Source organism: Pezoporus wallicus, unplaced genomic scaffold (genome assembly GCF_028554395.1).
Source record: "Pezoporus wallicus isolate ANWC-B61680 ecotype Strahan unplaced genomic scaffold, APGP_CSIRO_Pwel_v1 contig_3817, whole genome shotgun sequence".
In the NCBI taxonomy this organism is placed as follows: Eukaryota; Metazoa; Chordata; class Aves; order Psittaciformes; family Psittacidae; genus Pezoporus; species Pezoporus wallicus.
Window position 1 is genome coordinate 11152405 of NW_026635157.1, and position 17718 is coordinate 11170122.

Genomic DNA, 17718 nt, shown 5'->3' on the forward strand with positions numbered 1-17718 from the left:
AAATACTTGACACACAGAAGCCAGGCTTCTGACAGGACTAATCAGTCAGAACTTGGCTTGCATTTGCCTTGATTAACCATAAACAAAATACCACTTTAATAGACTCTTTGTAGTGCTTTAGAAGGACAACTCTGCATCCAGTGCTCTCCCACCACTACAGAGTTCACCGCAGCTATAGGACATTTGCACTCTCCCCTGTTTCATTCTTAGTCTGCCTTAACGAGTCTTTTCAATCTTTTGCCTTCCTGTTTACCCTAGATGAAATTTTCCAGAACTTTCCCCTTGGGAGTTGTCTCGCTCCTTTTTTACTTGCACCTAGGCCCTCAGTCCTTGCTGGATGTTCAGCTCCACAGTGGGTAACAGCCAAAAGCCCATCAGGCAGTTACTCTGCCTGCATATTCCTGCAGCCCTCCTAACTTTTGTTACTTGCTGCTATTTCATTTTCTTCCAGCCCTCCGGAAAACCTGGTAAGTTTTTTTTCTCTCTTCCAGCTCTCAGGGTTTTTTTTATAATGTCCTATCCATTTACATCCTTCAGAAGACCCTTGCAAACATCTCAGTCTCTCATTCCCAAGTTCTGCTCAGTTCTCAGTAAGAATGTATGTATGAGAACATATTAATTCACTGATGCTTGTGCACTTTTAATACATTTGTATGTTTAATTCTTTCTGTATGTATGTTTACCTTTCTCTTTGTAGTTCTTGGGGAATATGTCATTTTTAGGAGACCCTTACCAAGGACTACTTATTCCAGTTCAGATCAGCTGATTCTTGCTAACTACTTAAGGATCATGTAAGAAACACTTGGAAAGAAGTGATTCACAGTAAAGTAATTCACAGATGAATTACTGGACCCCAAATGAATATTTCAGAATATTATAATTGAGCAATGTACATTTGTGACATATCAATCCTAATAATTATGTAAGTGTCAAAGTTAGATGCTTTTATATGAAAAAGGTTATACTTAAACCTTTAGTTTAAAAACAGTTGAAGAAATACTTGTACTTCAGACCACATACATGTTCTTTGGACCTCTAGGGAGAGGTAAGTTGTAGAAATAAATCCTGTATTGAGAATTAGCAGCTGTTACAGAGATTCAGACCAGGGTTTATTATTAATTTATTAATTCCATATTTCATTTATGTGTTTTGTGGGTTTGTGTTTTTATATATATTTATACAGTACCTGACTGTAAATGGTTGCTTCTGTGAAACAGTTTACTATTAATAACGAATATCTGAGGTGAAGCCAAAGTAGAGGGAAGAAATAATAAACAACTCATGCAGCTAATATATTGATGATTAATTAATATGAGTGATTCATTCAGTGCTATATCCAAACATTAAGCCAGACTGAAAGATGAAAGGGCAATTTAGAATAAGACACAGTTATCAGCTGCAGCATCTGAGACATCAAATAATGGCCTAATTACAGCTCATCTGTAAGGTATCACGTCCTTATCCTTTACAGGAAGTATTAATGGAAAATTACTTGCTTTTCAAAGCCAATAAACCCTTCTGCAGGTTCCGTATCAGCTCCCACCAGACATACATCTTTTTACACATGGGTGGTCTGTCACATGATGGTTGACTCAATCTTGACAAGAAAAGGAATAGAAAAATCCTTTTTCTATCTATCTGCAGATATGACCATTTCTGACTTTGACAGGTGAGGCAGCCCAACACCGACCTAGTTGCAAAAGATAATATTCTCTTCAATTCTTTCATTTTCATAAGCACCAGCCAACACATCTATCTTTCTGTGTTAACTAACCCCCTCTCAGATTATGACGTCTGCTGTATTTTGTCCATTGGGACGAGCCATACAGGTAACAATTCTCTTCAGTAATACTGAATGGTACTCGGTATTCCTCTGCATAACAAAGTAGTGCTGAGTAGCACTTTGCTACACAAATGCAGCTACTGTAGCTAAGGTACTTCTCATTGTAAGCAAGTACCTGATATTTCTGCCCTTTTATTACAGTGATATGTATAATGAAAGACAAATGAAAGACTGTTCTGCCAGGGTACAGGGACGATGGATTATAGGTGGAGATAGTGACATGCAAGGGGTTTGAATTCCAAGACCTGAGCCAGATTAAAAAAAAAAAAAATTTGCCCAGTGTCCTGGGTTCAGCAGTAGCAGTCATGTTTCTCCTTCGTGGTAGCTGGTGCAGTGCTGTGTTTTGATTTCCAGCCTGGGAACAGTGCTGGTGATACCGATGTTTTCGGTTGCTGCCAAGTGATGTTTACCCTGACCAAGGACTTTGTGAGGCTCATGCTCTGCCAGGGAGGAGGGGAAGCTGTGAGGAAGCAGAGACGGGGCGCTTGACCCAGACTAGCCAAAGAGGTATTCCATACCACAGCACGTCATGCCTGGGGTGGGGGGTAACTGGGAGTTACCCGGAAGGACACGGGCTTCCGGGTGGGACTCGTTTCTCTGCGGGTGGTATTGTATTCCCTTCCCTTGTTATTTTCTCTTATCATTGTTGTCGTTGGTGGTAGCGGTGGTGATTTGTGTTGTACATTGGTTGCTGGACTGTTCTTGTCTCAACCCGTGGGAGTTGCACTCTTTCGATCCTCCTCCCTGTGCCTCTGGGAGTGGGAAAGGAGAGAGCCCCAGGGGGGCCCTTGATTGCTTTCAGCCCCGTACCACTCACTGGGAGTAAGTGAACAAGCTGTCTGGCTAGGGTTTAAACCACAACACCCAGGATTAGGATGTTGACATAGTTACCTAAGAAGATAGGCCTGGCACCATGGGATCTAAGACAGTTCTGAAATGGGTCACTAGGATATTCAGGTCTTTTAATTCAAATCAAGCAAATAAGCTTGTTGGCATTCTTCCCTAACCCCCGAGGCTGGCCGCTGACCACTGAGGTGTTTGATACAGTAGTATAGCTGGCCACATGGATTATTTCTAAACTTGCTCAACCCTGATTCTTTTGTAAAGGAAGCAATCCCTATTCTTACCTTGCGATCGCAGAAATCATCTGAAACCAAAAGCAGGAGGTACTGCTACACCAAGGAGGGGCCAATGCTTACTCAGATTTATTTATTTACAAAACAGATGCTTCCCAAAGGTAAGGTACAAGAAAGAATGCTAACAACTGGTTACCAGATCAGTCTCAAGGCTGTGTTTTAAAATACCTTTCAGTGCACCGGAATGTTACTGAAGCTGGGAAGAAGTCAGTCACCCGCTACAATCTCACTTGAATAATAAAGAACTGGCAGATGTGGAATCTGAATATTCAATAACTACTAAGCAGAAACAGTAAGTCTCTCAGTGTGGGACTCTTTTTATTTGTGTTAATTATACTAATTAGAATTAGAACTTCCACCACTCCAATTTTGTGCAGCTGTGTGGTGCTGGCTGCTATTGTTAACAGTTGTGGAAAATACTCCAACAGAGGGCACCAAGAAAATTACTTACAATCTGAACACCCACACAATCCTGTCACATTGGAAAGACTGCAGACAGCATAACTAATAAAGTTATTGTGCTATTTTGAAAGAATAATAGCATGTTTGAAGAGACCGTATTAACCCTGTTGTAAAGTATTGATTGCACTCCATAGTAAAGGAAATAATGAAACAACAAAGACATAGTGTTTTAATTCTTTTCCTGTTTGCTCTTGCTAGTTTTACTGTGTTTCAATTTACACCTGTATTCGAGAACAGAGGAAATGTATCACCTTTGGTTCACAAAGAGAGTTTTATTTTCATAGACACTCTTTCAGCAGCTTGATGCTTTTAAAATTGTACTTCAATTACAGCAAAAATGGTTGTGAATATGAAAGAAATCCCAGTCTAAAACTGCTTGAACCCTGTTTGTCATGTTTACTTCTGTGTAAAAAAATAAAAGAAAAAAGTCAATAAAAATGTCAAAAGACGTCAGCTGCTTGTCTCCAGATATTGGGTATAGACGTGTTACCATAAAAAAAAGGTATAATTATCTTCTCAGTCTCTAAGGGAATGCTTTCATTCTATACCACTGCTTTACAAAGGAGCAAAACAAGTAATGTGTCTTTTGTAACAATTTGCTGTTGTTTTGAAAGCACATCTGCATGCATGCATCTAACAATACAATGCCATTGTGTAAAGCTGTTCTAGATGAGGTTGAGGCAAATATTTATGATGATTTTGAGATTTAACATTTTCACAACATTTAAAGCTGTGGTTCTGTCATTAGAATAATACGATTCAGTTAGTTCTATATTTGTTTAAACTTGATAAAAGCTATTTTTTTTATTCTGTTCTAAACAGTAAGTTTGAAGGCAAGAGGATAGCTGAATTAGCAGAGAATGATGGACATTTCTAACACCATCTTTTATGTACACCAATATACAAAAATCAGTTATTACTCTTTTTTATTGTAAATGAACATCATTTGTAATCATTCTCTGACTTGATCTAGTATATATAAAATCACATCCTTTTTTTTTTTTTCTTTCCCAAATGGTGCTTTTAAGAGCATGATTCTTGTAATTGCATTTCCTTCCTTTGCTATGAGAGTATCTGTAAAGCCATTTGGCATCTCATCAGCAAAAACAGCAGATGGAGAAAGGCCTTCCTACGTGCTCTGTCAAGGGAATTGCAAGTTTAGGAGGGGATTTAATAGACATCAAGGATTTAGTGACATGCCAAAGATTGCATGACTTCACTGTACCTATTATTTGTGCCTTTCTCTTTTAATAGAAATAAAAACAATTACTGTGCAGAAAAGATTTAGCTTCTCTTTGAGAGTATTATACCATATGGTATGGGGGATGTATAGCTGACAAAATGAATGTAAAAATGAAGTACATACACTTCAGATGATGCTAGTTGAACTAAATTTATGTTTCAAATTTTAACTGAGCTGATAGATTACAAATAGCAAAAGAACTTCATATGTTAATAGCTATTCAAGTAAGACATAAAAATACTTGTTACTGAGTTTAGCTTTATATAAAAATGGCCTTGGGAACCAAAGAACATTTCAACAGACAGCTAAGTAATCACTGTAATTATAAGAATGAAAACCAATAGAGTTTTTCCAAATAACAGTCTTGTTATCACATGATAGCACATGAAATTGCAAACAGCAAATATTTTTCTTGGTTGCTGGGAAAAGAGATTTTCCTGATAGGACATGCTGCTCATAGATGAGGCATGAAGATATTTGTACTGGCCATTCTGGGAGGAAAAATTGTCAATATTATTATCAGGCATATATGTGAAATGTTTGGGCTTGTGCAGATTCTAGAGCTGAATGGAAAGATTTTCTAAATGACCTTCAATGGCCAAGAGTCTTTCAATTTTTCAGGGTATGAGTTCCCTTCTTGTCTTCAAAGATCGAGGGAATTGCTGTCATACTCTAGAGTTCAATGTGGAAATACAGAAATAACAGAGCTCAGTGTTAGATAGACCTTCATTGACATGGAGAGAATATTCACATCTTTGAAACAAATTTTATTTGTAGAGAATGAGAAAAAAAAAAAACCAAACATTTGGGACTTTGAGAATAGAATAGCGTTGAATTATTAGTTACAGTGTTATAAAAGCACAGGGGGATTGTACCTAGAACACTGCAACTGCAGCAAGATCTCCTGAATCAGATTTCAAAGAGCTCAGTATCTGGGTGCAGAGGGGAGGAACATGAGCTATTAATTGCAATATTAATCATATACTGCCACCGTAGTAGTGCAAGGTAGCACTTCACCACATGTTCACAAAGACCAAATGTCCCCTCAGTAATTTCTGCAACTGCTGAGTTCCTTGCACCAAGCCTCTACAGAACCTCTTTTTCAGAAGGGGGGGGGGGGGGGGGGAAAGAGTGTATTTCATTTGGGCTGCTTGAGCAAATTCTTGACCAAAATTCACCACAGTCACATAATTTTAAACTCACTCTCTGAGTACTAAATGCCAGGCATGGGTATAAAAAAAGGTCCTGGGGAGTTTCTCTGGTCACCTTTGTTCTGCATTTTTTTTTCCTCCCTTACTTCCTTCTATTTCTCTTTGATCACAAGAGTATTCCTACCTCAATCTCATCTTCTCCCTCACTGATGCCTGCTGTCCTGAGACAGCCATATGCCCAACCAACGCTCTCCTTTTCCTATCCCCACCACAGAATGCTGTGTTGGCTTCCTTGAAACAGGAATATGCCAAAAAACTGATCATTAAGAATATCTCCTCATTTACATCTCCAGTGTCTCACTTTCTAAAATGGTACTGAAGCTTTTTACCATCTATAATCCTCCTAATCTACATCTGTGAAAATCTCTTGCAATAATCAGTGTGCAAATAACCACTCATTCAGTATGTTATTCACTGTCACATGCTCAGGCTGCTCCCCTAGCTATTTCTTCTGAACTCACAGAAATGTATAGCCATGCAAGAAGAGTCACAAAAATATGATATACCACTCATGGCATATCCCTATCAGTTTCAAAGAAGTGCCAAAGCAGTGAAATGAATATGATCAGCCTCGTGTATCATCAGCTAAGAACCCTTTCCCCAGTCAAACAAATACAAAATATAACCTCTCTTCCTTTGAAAAAAGGACACTCAGAGCAGCTGGAAGGCTCAGGTGATCAGAAACAAGATATTAAGGCATTTCTCTATGAAACACAGTTCAGACTCAGACCAGATCAGTCTTAAATGAAAGTCACTACCATGTAATGACTGCTCAATGAAAGCTGATGTTTTCAGACATCCAGATCACAGAAACTGCCATCACAGTGGTGACTAGCTTTGGCAAAGACAAAGAACCACATAGCCTAGATAACTAAAATAACCTCTAGTGTCCTGAATGTTTCCCTGGCCATGTATATCAGGGCCGAAATACATTGGCTGGGTAGCTCACAGAAAGTTGCATTTTTACTCTTTGTGCTGTACGTGTACTTGGGATAAACAGAGGGCTTCCAGTCTCCCAGGGCTGTCAATCTGTCATCTTCCACACATACAGAGAACAGGTTTTGCCTTTTAAAAGAAAGAACACTGTGAACAGAAACTCATTAATCAGGACTTATTTCTCCATGTGAAAAAAAGAAAAAAGAGAAGCAGAGTCAAGTCACAATCTCCCCATTTGGAACTCCATTCCACTTCATAAGCTGTGGATAAAGAATGTGAAGTAGAATCAGAAAGTTTGTCCTTAGAGAAAGGAAAAAGAAACACCTAGGTCTCTGTGTGGGATATGCTAGTCTGAGGAAGTTGAATAAACTGGTACAATATACAATGCTATGACTCACAGCGCCGGTTGGAAGAGCACTGTATGCTATCCATCAAACATTCGCTTCAAGACAATCCTTGAAACTTTGAACACAGCAGGATGAGAAGATCACAAACCTCTCTGGAATCTGTGCATGCTGCTAGGCACTCTACCTGCCTTATAGCAACCGTGGTTATAAAAACCCCTTCATGTGCTAACCTGAAAAAAAATTAATGAGATTGCTTATAATTTATGACTGGATAGGTAGGCTTCCACTCTGTGATCCCAAGGACTTGTTGGAGTACTCTTTGTTAGTATAAGTCAATCACAGAATTATAGAATAACCTGCCTTCTTCAGGTGTCAGAAATGCAGATTTCATTGTAAATCAGGCATGACTCAAATCCCTGACAGTTGATGATTAAAAAATTACAGTAAAATTAATTTTAACTTAAGTGCTTGCTAACAATATATTTTTCATAATTTTATTACTGACAACCCCATCTGAGAGCTATAGTATATAGATAAAACAATAATTAATGTAGGCAAAAGCAAAGACTAATTTAGAGAGATATTGTCAAGAACACTTTTTGGAACTTAAAGCTTGACACATTTTCAAAATCAAGTTGATTAGTCACTGAAAACTATTATGAGCAGAGCATTAGTTAAAGACTTAGACTCTACTAAAATAAAACTGAATATCTTTTTAGACCTTTGGGTTAGTTGCGCAGCAATGTGGGTATTGTTGGATGACACTATTACTGACCATGTTACACAGAAAGCAAACAAATCATCCCTTCCAGTGTCTTTAAAAGCTAAACCTTGAAATCTCAGCAATTTTGAGGGGTACTTTGTATTTTTACCAGTTAGGGTGTTTTAATATACATTTTTCTCATCCAAATTGTTTGAAAACACCCTCAGAAAGAAGGGTGGAGAGGAAGTTGTGAGATCTGGCCCAATCTAGCAAGCCGTTAAATGAATGAGGCCCTGATTTCAGTGAGACTACTCACAGTACCACATGGAGAGCCAGTGTTGCTGGACCAGGTGCTAGTTGATTATATAAAAATAACCAAATAACTAGACCTGAAGTCCAAATAAAACCTGTAGTTAGATGGAGTTCATTGGAATCTTAACCCTTCATCTGTAGAAACTGCAGGGGTTTTGATAATTGTCTTTTTCTTCCTGCTGAATAAATTAGTGATTTTCTCCAAGACAAACATCACTTGTATTCATAGTTTTCTTCTTTTGCTTCATCATTGTCTATCATATGCTCTGGGAATATGATTTAATGATATTGTTGGTTTAGTGGTGTTGTCACTAGTGCTATCATTATACTGGTGTCACATAGTCAACAGTCATTAAGCACTGGCACTCAAGTGAGCACTGTAAGGGGAGCAAACAAGTAGCTACTGCCTCTCTTTTGGACACCAAAAATTAGACAAATGTGCCAAATTATTGTGAACAGAACCTAAAAGTATTTTGGAATTCCATGGAGACCAAAATCTTGCTGACTTAGAAAGCCCCAAATTCGGGTCCACTGGAAGTTACTATGATACACTTTTCTGGGGACAGATTCATTCTTAAACACCTCCTTGAGATGTCTGAGCCTAGAAGAGAACCCTGCCCTTCTTCTCCAGAGGATGAGCAGCCAATAAGGGAGAGGAATAGACTGGAACATGGAGAAAAAAAGGCTGAGTTCCTACAGATTTTCTCAGGTCTCCTGGGGCAGTTTTGACTTAGGAAGATAATAAGCTACCAAACCCAATCTTGAGGTGAAAAAAAGACCAGTCCTTTAGACAGGAACATCACCTTGCAAACTTCATCAGTGCTACTACTGCTATCAGCACAATAAGGATGTAGGGTTCCTGTTTGTATCTGAAATGCCCCTGTGCAGAAGAGATGGCATTTCAAGAACAGGATGGGATAATGCAGAGTGCAACAGTAAAATGTACCGATTCAGTTGCTGAACCTGGAGAAACTACTTTCTTGTAGGCTAAAGGAAGATCCACAAACAATTTCAGTCTGCAAGCAAATATTGATGGGAACCTGAAGACTGTGATTTGTTTGGAGGAAGTGGCATTTGGAAGGAGTTAGGCAAAACAAAGTATATGGACTTATTTACAGCACATAAAAGGATGGTGATTTACCATATATTTTTCACAGCTGAAGAAGATTGGCATTGCATTTACCATATTATTCTTGAACTGTTCTTCTGTTCCCTAGTTGGTCATCATTGACATAAAATGGACAGCAGTACAGCTCGACTGAGTGAGCATAGCCATGACAATATAGAATCAACCCAGTACAGAGAGAGTTAAAAAAGCAACCGAGTTCATTATAAAAGCTGTCAGGTTATTCTACATAAATTGTAAAGAAATTTTGCTTGGCCCTGCAAGCAAAGATCTATTGGTCCTGCAAGTGAAGATCTATTTTTAGAACTAAAATGAACAATCAAGCCAGGTAAAACCTCTTTCTCACATAAATGACTGTGAACCTTTTTTCAGGAAACCACAAATTCTATAACAAGTTTTCATGTAAACCCCACTAATTCTGCTCTACAGAGATTTTGCTTTTCAACACTTTCCAGACTCTAATAAAATTACTACTAAATGTATTACAGTATCCTGTCTCAGACAGGATACTGTTTTCTCCAACTTTTCTAATTTGTTCATATAAACTTATTCTAGAGAAAGAAGACATACTCCAGGTATTGCACAACTTAAACTGGAAATAAGAAATGGATATATGAAAGTTTTAAATTTAGATGTGAAAACTAACTTTACACATGGTGCCAGCATCCTGACATACAGTAATTCAGAGTGAGTCACTTGCCATTCAGCAAAGAGAGAGAACGATAATTCAACTGCCGACAAACTCTTGGGGCAGAAGTAAACCTACTTTGGATAAGATATATACACATCTATTCTGGGAGAGGGTAGCCTTTTCCATTTTAGTAGCTTATTTTAAAAATTGGGAATTGAAGAGAATACTTCAGCTCTGAAATGAAGGAACATAAAAGAGGAAATTTGGGGCTTTATGGTAGATATCTGAAAGTCACACTGAAATCTTAAAGTACACAGAAGTGAGGCAGTAATATTCTAAGCGCAACCAGAAAATAGCTGTTAGACCCCAGAGACAAAGTCTTTATGAGTTTGTAAGATCTATCTGATGAGATTTTCCACTTTGGAAGAAAAGTTTAGTAGCGGCTTACGAAAGACTGTTCTAATACAGAAGGCCTTTGTGGAATGACATGAGCAATCACTATACCAGTTGTCAGTTGTGACTTGTGAGTCTGCTGAGTATGTATTAATGTCACTCCATTAATTTCCCTCAGGGATGAAATCTGCCTAAAACTACAGAGAGGATGGCACCCATGAATTTTCAGCAATTGTTTCTGCAGAATTACCTTCAGAGCATTAGCATTTCCTCAGTTTTATATAAGAGGAAGAAATAATTCAATATACATTCCTCCTTCTTTGGATGGTCATACATCCCTGACCCAGCTGACAAATTTACATGGTAGGATGAAGAAGAGAGGGCTATATTTTGCTTAGCATCTTTCCCTGCCCTGTTGCAAGTAATGCCAGAAAACCCCTGCCAGATGTGACCTTTCCTTTTCAGGTGGGCTATCAGTGATCAGCAGTGTAGTCATAGGTATGAAGTACACATAGCTGGATTCCAGTTTTCCTTTCAGTTGTTAGCGAGTGAGATTGCAAAAATAAATGTGGGTATAATGCTGAACTCGAAATGTCTTTAATCGTATTCTTGTTCTCTTGAGTTTGGCCTGATAGATTGCAGATTTCAATTTTCATTCCTGGCTATCATTAAAATCTGTGAAGGTAAGGTTGAATCATACACTGGGCTTCTTGAGCCTTTTTCTTATTCAAATCATAGCCATCTCTTGGTTAACAGCAAGAACATGAATATATTCCTTTCTAACGGATAAATGTGCCGGAGGAATGGGTAATGTGTTTTATATTGTCACTTTCTTGTGCTTGTTTATGCTCAGGGTTGTTTTCCTTAGATCATTTTATATTCAGGCAGTCTCATCAGTTACCCTCATATGTATCAATTTCCAATTAACAAGAAGAGACGGAAACATGTAAGAATTCAGATCTCATAAAAGTTTTGAGTGCACCACTGTAACACCAACAATTATTACAGGAAGAGTAATTGTTTTCCCCCAAGCCAACCCTAGCTTTTTTTAATTTCAGTAACAGGCTTTGCAGTAACCTATATTGGACATTTATGCCTACATTAAGCAAAACAAAATCACTTCTGATCCCAGCAGACGTGCTAAACACTACAGAGCTCTGTGTTACTTAAAAGTAATTTTTGATATAGAAACTTTATTTATTTCACTTTAAGATTTTTTCAAATAAGTCTTCTTTCAGATAAGAGTTCAACAATGGCTGGTATTGAGGATATAATGGTAATCTCAAGAATGCAACTTCCATTAAGTGAGGAAAGACTGAATTCTCAATTTACTGTACATCTAAATAATTAATTTGCCTCCAAGGCCCCTTAATAAACTGATCATTGAATGTAGTACAACTGGAGGTAACAGCACTGTGAAAGGTCTTGAGGCTATGGACAACTTGCATGTCATTACTCTCTCTAGATGAATTACACCATTCAAATAAAGTCATCAGATTTTTTGTCGGTAATGGGGCCAGGGTTTGACATTTACAAGTGCCTTTCTGATGTCTGTTTTTTATGAGATGTCTCCTCTGCGACCTCCAAATTACTTAAACCTTGTAAAAAAAAGCCTAGGAAAGAGATATTTAAGTGTTTCAGGGCTATCATTTGACAATGTTCACAAACTGTGTGCTCTTTAAAGGTTTTTAGGAGGAAACTACTCAACCCTACATTTCTTTTTATGTACAAAATGTTGCTTGTGCCAATCACAGCGCACTAAGACCAGGTAAAAGCTGGATGAAAAGTGAAGTGTGATTTTGGACAACATTGATTTTACTTTCAATTTGTTTTTCATCTATTAATTTTTTACAAACATCCTACTCACTGAATTTTAAATGTGCATGTTTACCCATTTAAGCCACAATATATGCAGATTTATCTAGTAAGGGAACAGAAGCAATATTATTTGATTTATCCTACTGATCACAGTGAACTATTTAGCCCAGAAAGCCACAGCTAAAATGATTTCTCTAGATGGCCCATCTATATATTATCCTTTTACAATCCTTTATCAGCTTCTAGTTTTTGTTGCATCAGATTAACACCTGCAAGACCTCATCTGACTGAACCATTCTCCATTTTGAATCAATTTCTCTGCTGTACTTCAGTGGCAACATACCCCCTAAGGCCATTTGTCCATTTTTCTCCCAGTTTCTTATGAATCTTTGAAGGGCATATTGACTGCCCTTTTGGAGCAGTTCCAAACCCTGAACAAAAACCTTCAACTGAGTTCAAGCTCAGCTTTAGTGTTGTGGAATTTAAAACTCCACATGCTTTCAAACTGTTGCAAGCAGCAGGTACAAGTATAATAATCTAAAAGGATTTGGCTAATCGGTACAGAAAAGCAATGCACCTCTGCAAGTCCTTAGAAACTTCTTACATCTTGTTGGTATCTTTCCCAGTTTCAAAAAAGTGATGTTTCTTCCTACATTTCTAATGAGGAATACAAGCACAAAACTGTGACAAACGCCATGGGGGTAGAAGATAACTAGTAAAAGGCTTCTAGGCAATGTGGAAAGATTTACTTGCTTAAACCCATACATACAGAAAATGTGTTGCAAGAGCTTGCTTGAAACTAAATAGTTCTGAGGAGTTTAATGCGTTCATAATCACCCACAGATATACTGTGCTTCACATACTAGCTGCTGCCAAAAGACATTCCTTGCTTTATCACAGAACCACAGAATAGTTTGGGTTGTAAAGAACCTTAAAGATCATCCAGTTCCAAGCACCTGCCATGGGCAGGGGCACCTTCCGCTAGACCAAGTTGCTCAAAGTCCCATTCAACCTGGCCTTGAACACTTCCAGGGTTGGGCATCTACAGCTTCTCTGGGCAACCTATGCCAGTGTCTCACCACCTTTACAATAAGGAATTTCTTCCTAATATCTAAATCTACCCTCTCTCAGTTTAAAACCATTCCCCTTGTCCTATCACTACATGCCCTTGTCAAAAGTCTCTTTCTAGATTTCATGGTTTTAGGTAATTTTTCTTGTCTTTAGATACTGGAAGACTTCTCTAAGGTCTCACCAGAGCCCCCTCTTCCCCAGGCTGAACAGCCCCAGCTCTCTCAGCCTGTGTTCACAGAAGAGGTGGCCCTCTGATCATCTCAGTGGCCCTCCTCTGGACTCACTTCAACAGATCCACATCCTGCTTATGTTGGGGTCCCAAGAGCTGAACACAGTACTCCAGGTGGGATCTCTGGAGAGCAGAGTAGAGGAGGAAAATCATCTTCCTTGACCTGCTGACCATGATCTTTTTGATGCAGCCCAGCATACTGTTGGCTTTCTGGGCTGCAAGTGCACACTACTGGTTGAGCCTTTTCATCAACCAACACCCCTGGCAAGACACCACTTAACCAAATAGCGTCTTACAGAACGAGACTCTTAACATGGAGATTTTTACAGAAAAGTTTCTTTGACGCTTAGACAAACTCAGAGCCAGTTTCTTTCTGGACTGGACCCTGACACAAGGAATGCACAGTAAAACATAATTTTGAAGGATGAAATTCAGTAAAACAATTTATTTCAGGACAAGGCTATGCTTGACTCCTTGAAGGCTATTCCCGTGCTATATTTCAGTTGTCAACTATTTTGTCTGATTAAAGAAAAATAAAACAGGATTTAGTCAATAATAGGAATGTGCTCCTCTTTAAAAATCACAGGCTATTTTATCAAAACTGCAAAAATGACAAGCAGACCAAAGTACTACCCCATCTCTGGGTAAAGAACAGGAAGTTCTAGGCTGAAAAGTGAACATTGCTGAGAATGGTAGTCAAGTAAGAACAGGAGACTCAGTATGGGAAATCCCACATGGCTCTCTGTTATCACCCAAACCTCTCATTAGCTCTTATGACAGGAGGGCTGGAGAACGTGAGCTGCAGAGTTGCCCCTGCAGACCAACAGGCAGAGGGCAGTTCCCAGGTTGTATGCCCTATTCTTATCATGTGCCACAAGTAGCTGGGTGAATGTAAGATGCTCATATTCGGAAGCTATTATCATAGTCCACCTGTGCACAGATGATATGCAGCAGTGAAACTCCATCCTTTTTAGGATGCCTTACACTTGCATCTGAAAAGCAGCTGTATGAAAGAAGACTGTTCAAAAGCATCAGTAAGAGTCTCAGCATTGTCTCCTCTCCAGTCTACATGTCCATGGTTTGTTATGACAAAAGCATTGGCTGCTGTTTCCCTGTGGAATTAGTAAGTTCTCTAAAAGCTTCTGTGAGCACTAGACAATAAAATAACACATTTAATCAAAATTTGCAGTACATTTTAAGGAGATTTTTTTTTTTTCACATAAGTCAAAATACAATGAAGACACTGCCTGAGCATTACTGGGGAACACCAAGAAAATCTGAGTCAATGGAATTCTCAATTTTCTTTAGGATCTACCACCTTGAACAACCAGATTTTCAAGGGCTTGAATCTTACTAAGGCTTATAAAGTGAGTAGATTTTCACATAGGAAGCAAAAGTGCAGAGGGGTGAAAAGTTGGGTGGGAGTGTCAGAATAATGAGAATTCTTGACTATCTGATCTCTTGGCTAGAAAATTTTTATTTAAATTTCTCAAAATCCCTTTGTGCTTGAGGAGAATGGTTAAAAGATCCTGGGGGAAAAACAAAACAAGACAAAACAAGACAAAACAAAACAAAACAAAAAAAAAGAAGAGGGAAATATTTTTACTGGTTAGGAATACATATTTGGCTACATTTTACATACTGTTCAAATACCATGGGAAAATACCATGTTAGATATGAATTCTATCATATAGCATTGGAATATTGCTAGTTTAAGATATTTTACTATGAGATTATATATGATTCTAGACAGCTGTCAGTCATTACAAACAAAATTAAATGATAGCCTGTGTTAAAAAATGTGTTATGATGGGCTTAGCAACAACTAGAAGTATAATAGGAAAGTTTTAACAGTGAATGCAAAAAGGGCTGAAGCACATCGTAGAGTTTCAGAACCAAACTTTCTTGAATTTGACAGAGATTTATTTGACACTTTATTTAGAGGTTATAATTATCAGGATAAAGACTGTACCTTCCTCAAGTTCCAGATACCCCTGAGGGTGAAGGGAAAGACCTTACTGGGGGGTGTCTCCATCTTTCTGCTGTTATGTTTGGTTCACTGTTAGTATACAAGTTGCTTGCTCAGTTTTTAAAAAGATGTGAAAAAGGTAATATAAATATCTTTTGCACTTAACTGAAAATGCAAAAGACTGTAAAACATTTAGAGCTCTAAAAATGTAAAAGCTGGAACAAAAATAAATCCATTCATGTCATGTAACATAAAAATGATGTCAAGCCTGATAGGCAAGTTTAAGTATTTCTCAGGATGCCAAGCACAGTAGGACACAGAGTGAATTACACAAAATAGTTTGCCACGTACATACCTGAAAGAAAAGTGGGATCATGTGTGCATCTTGTCCATGCCTCTCAAGCTTGAACTCTCCAGTCAAGGAAATAATAGCAATAAAAAAATATCTCTGTTGCTTTTTAACAGGAATGTGAGTAACAGGAAGGGATGAAATCCCAAGAGACACCCACTGGAAGATGCAGAAACTGTCTGGATAGAGCACAGGTGACTGTAGGTCAGTGGGACCCATCACCTCACAGCAGTGAAATGGAGCAGCAGCCTGGTGCTGCACATCCACCATCACCTAATAGTTTCTTTCACACTTTGGACATGGCAAACTGCAGTGCTGACCACGGGAGGTACCTGCAAGACTGCCGTGGAGGTAGTCCTTCCTCATGGAAGATTTTCCTTTAAGGGAAAGAGAGCATTAGTCCTCCTCTCCCTTGCCCTTCCAAACCATTCATTCACTACTTCTATAGCTCCCAGCACAAGGGACAGCATCAGATACCTGTGTACTCTCTACCCCTACACCAAGATGACTTGGTTCGTCTTTTTCAGTAAAAGTTTCCAAATAGAAACAGAAATGGCAATGTAGCCAGGCCGGCACACTTCCTTCCTTCACCTGGCTCAGAAGAATTTCTCATGTTTACTTGGACCCAGAACGTGACCCATCTTTCCTGAAACACCAGGTGTTGTGAGATCCACCTCACAGAGCTCCCATCCTTCTAGAAGTTCAAAGAGCCAGGGTTCACTGAAGCACATCAATTCATAGTTCACAGTAAGCATACAAGTTGCTTTTCAGCCACTCTATCCAAATGAAGTACAGAGGTGTCCGGGTGTAGAGCTTTTTTAGTGTTTGGGTTTTGGTTTTTTTTGTTTGGTGGGGTTTTTTTTTGTTTGTTGGTGTTGTTTCTCGTGTTTTTTTTTTTGTGTGGTTGTTTTGATTAATTTTTAGGGGTGCGGGGTGGTGAAGTACATGTTAGTTTGTATAACAAAGCAAAATGTCCTGCTTCACATTTTTGCTGTGAAAACACGAGGCTTTGAGGGGTTTAGAGGCAAACCTATCAATTGCCAGACACTGGCTGGAAAGGATTTTGAATCACAGCAAACCTCTGATGACCCCAGATTGAATTTCGAGTTTGCAATAAAACCTGTGAGTTTCCAGTGGTTTCAGGTTCTGTTGTAAACATTATACAACATCTCTAATTACAAGTTGACATGCAAAAAAGAAAAACTAACAAAACACGGGTTAAAAAATTTGGAAGAAATTATTCTTGTTTAAACAGAAATTCCAGCACTCGTGCCTTTATCTGTCATTCCAAATGCTTTTTAGGGTTCTAAGCCCTGAAAGCATAGGGACCTGCAGTGCTTTTGGAGACACAGAAAAAGGCCTGTATTATATGGCATACCTGGAGCCTGGATATGTAGAGAAGATCCTGCTTCACAGCTCACGGGTGTCGGTGTCGTATAGCTGCATACAGACCTGTCTGAAGGGTTGGTCTTTTATTACATGTGGAAACGATAGCATTAAGGGCAATGCTGTTTATTACCAGTTCAATTGCGAGCAGTGAGACTCTGCTGGCACCACAAGCCAGACAAGAGTTGCCAAAAGAAAGCAAGGGGAGCAAAGGAAAAAAGCCCCACAAACCCTGCCTCGAACATACAGCCCGTCTGCTTGATGCACGATGACGGCGCAACGCTCTCCACCCGGTCCATAACGCGGACCAGCCGGCAAAGCCCACCCGAGGCGGCCGGACAAGCAGTTCCCGGGACCCGCCGCTACCGGCCCCGGCTTCCCCACCCACCCGTCCGCCCGCCCGCCTCGGCCAGCGCTTTCTCCCTTTCGCCTCTCTTCGCCGCTTCCTTCTCCTCCAGGGGGGACAGATTCCCCTCCACAGGGGACGGCAAGCCGCGACGTGCTGTGCCGAGCCGCGTCGGACCGAGCAGCGTTGAGCCACGCTGTGCCATGC

General features: G+C 39.3%; 1 long non-coding RNA gene across 3 annotated transcripts; it reads right to left on the bottom strand.

Moving 5' to 3' along the window:
• Positions 1-5819: 5819 nt before the first annotated feature.
• On the bottom strand, positions 5820-17660 carry LOC130598966 (uncharacterized). 3 transcript variants are annotated; one of them, XR_008972122.1, is made up of 4 exons: positions 17554-17660; positions 17158-17231; positions 15786-15954; positions 5820-7091 (listed from the first exon to the last, which is right to left on the bottom strand). It is a non-coding gene; the product is annotated as an uncharacterized LOC130598966 (long non-coding RNA). The 3 variants fall into 3 exon arrangements; XR_008972124.1 differs by lacking the exon at positions 5820-7091 and adding an exon at positions 13485-14612; XR_008972123.1 differs by lacking the exon at positions 5820-7091 and adding an exon at positions 14619-14990.
• Between the last annotated feature and the right edge of the window lie 58 nt (positions 17661-17718).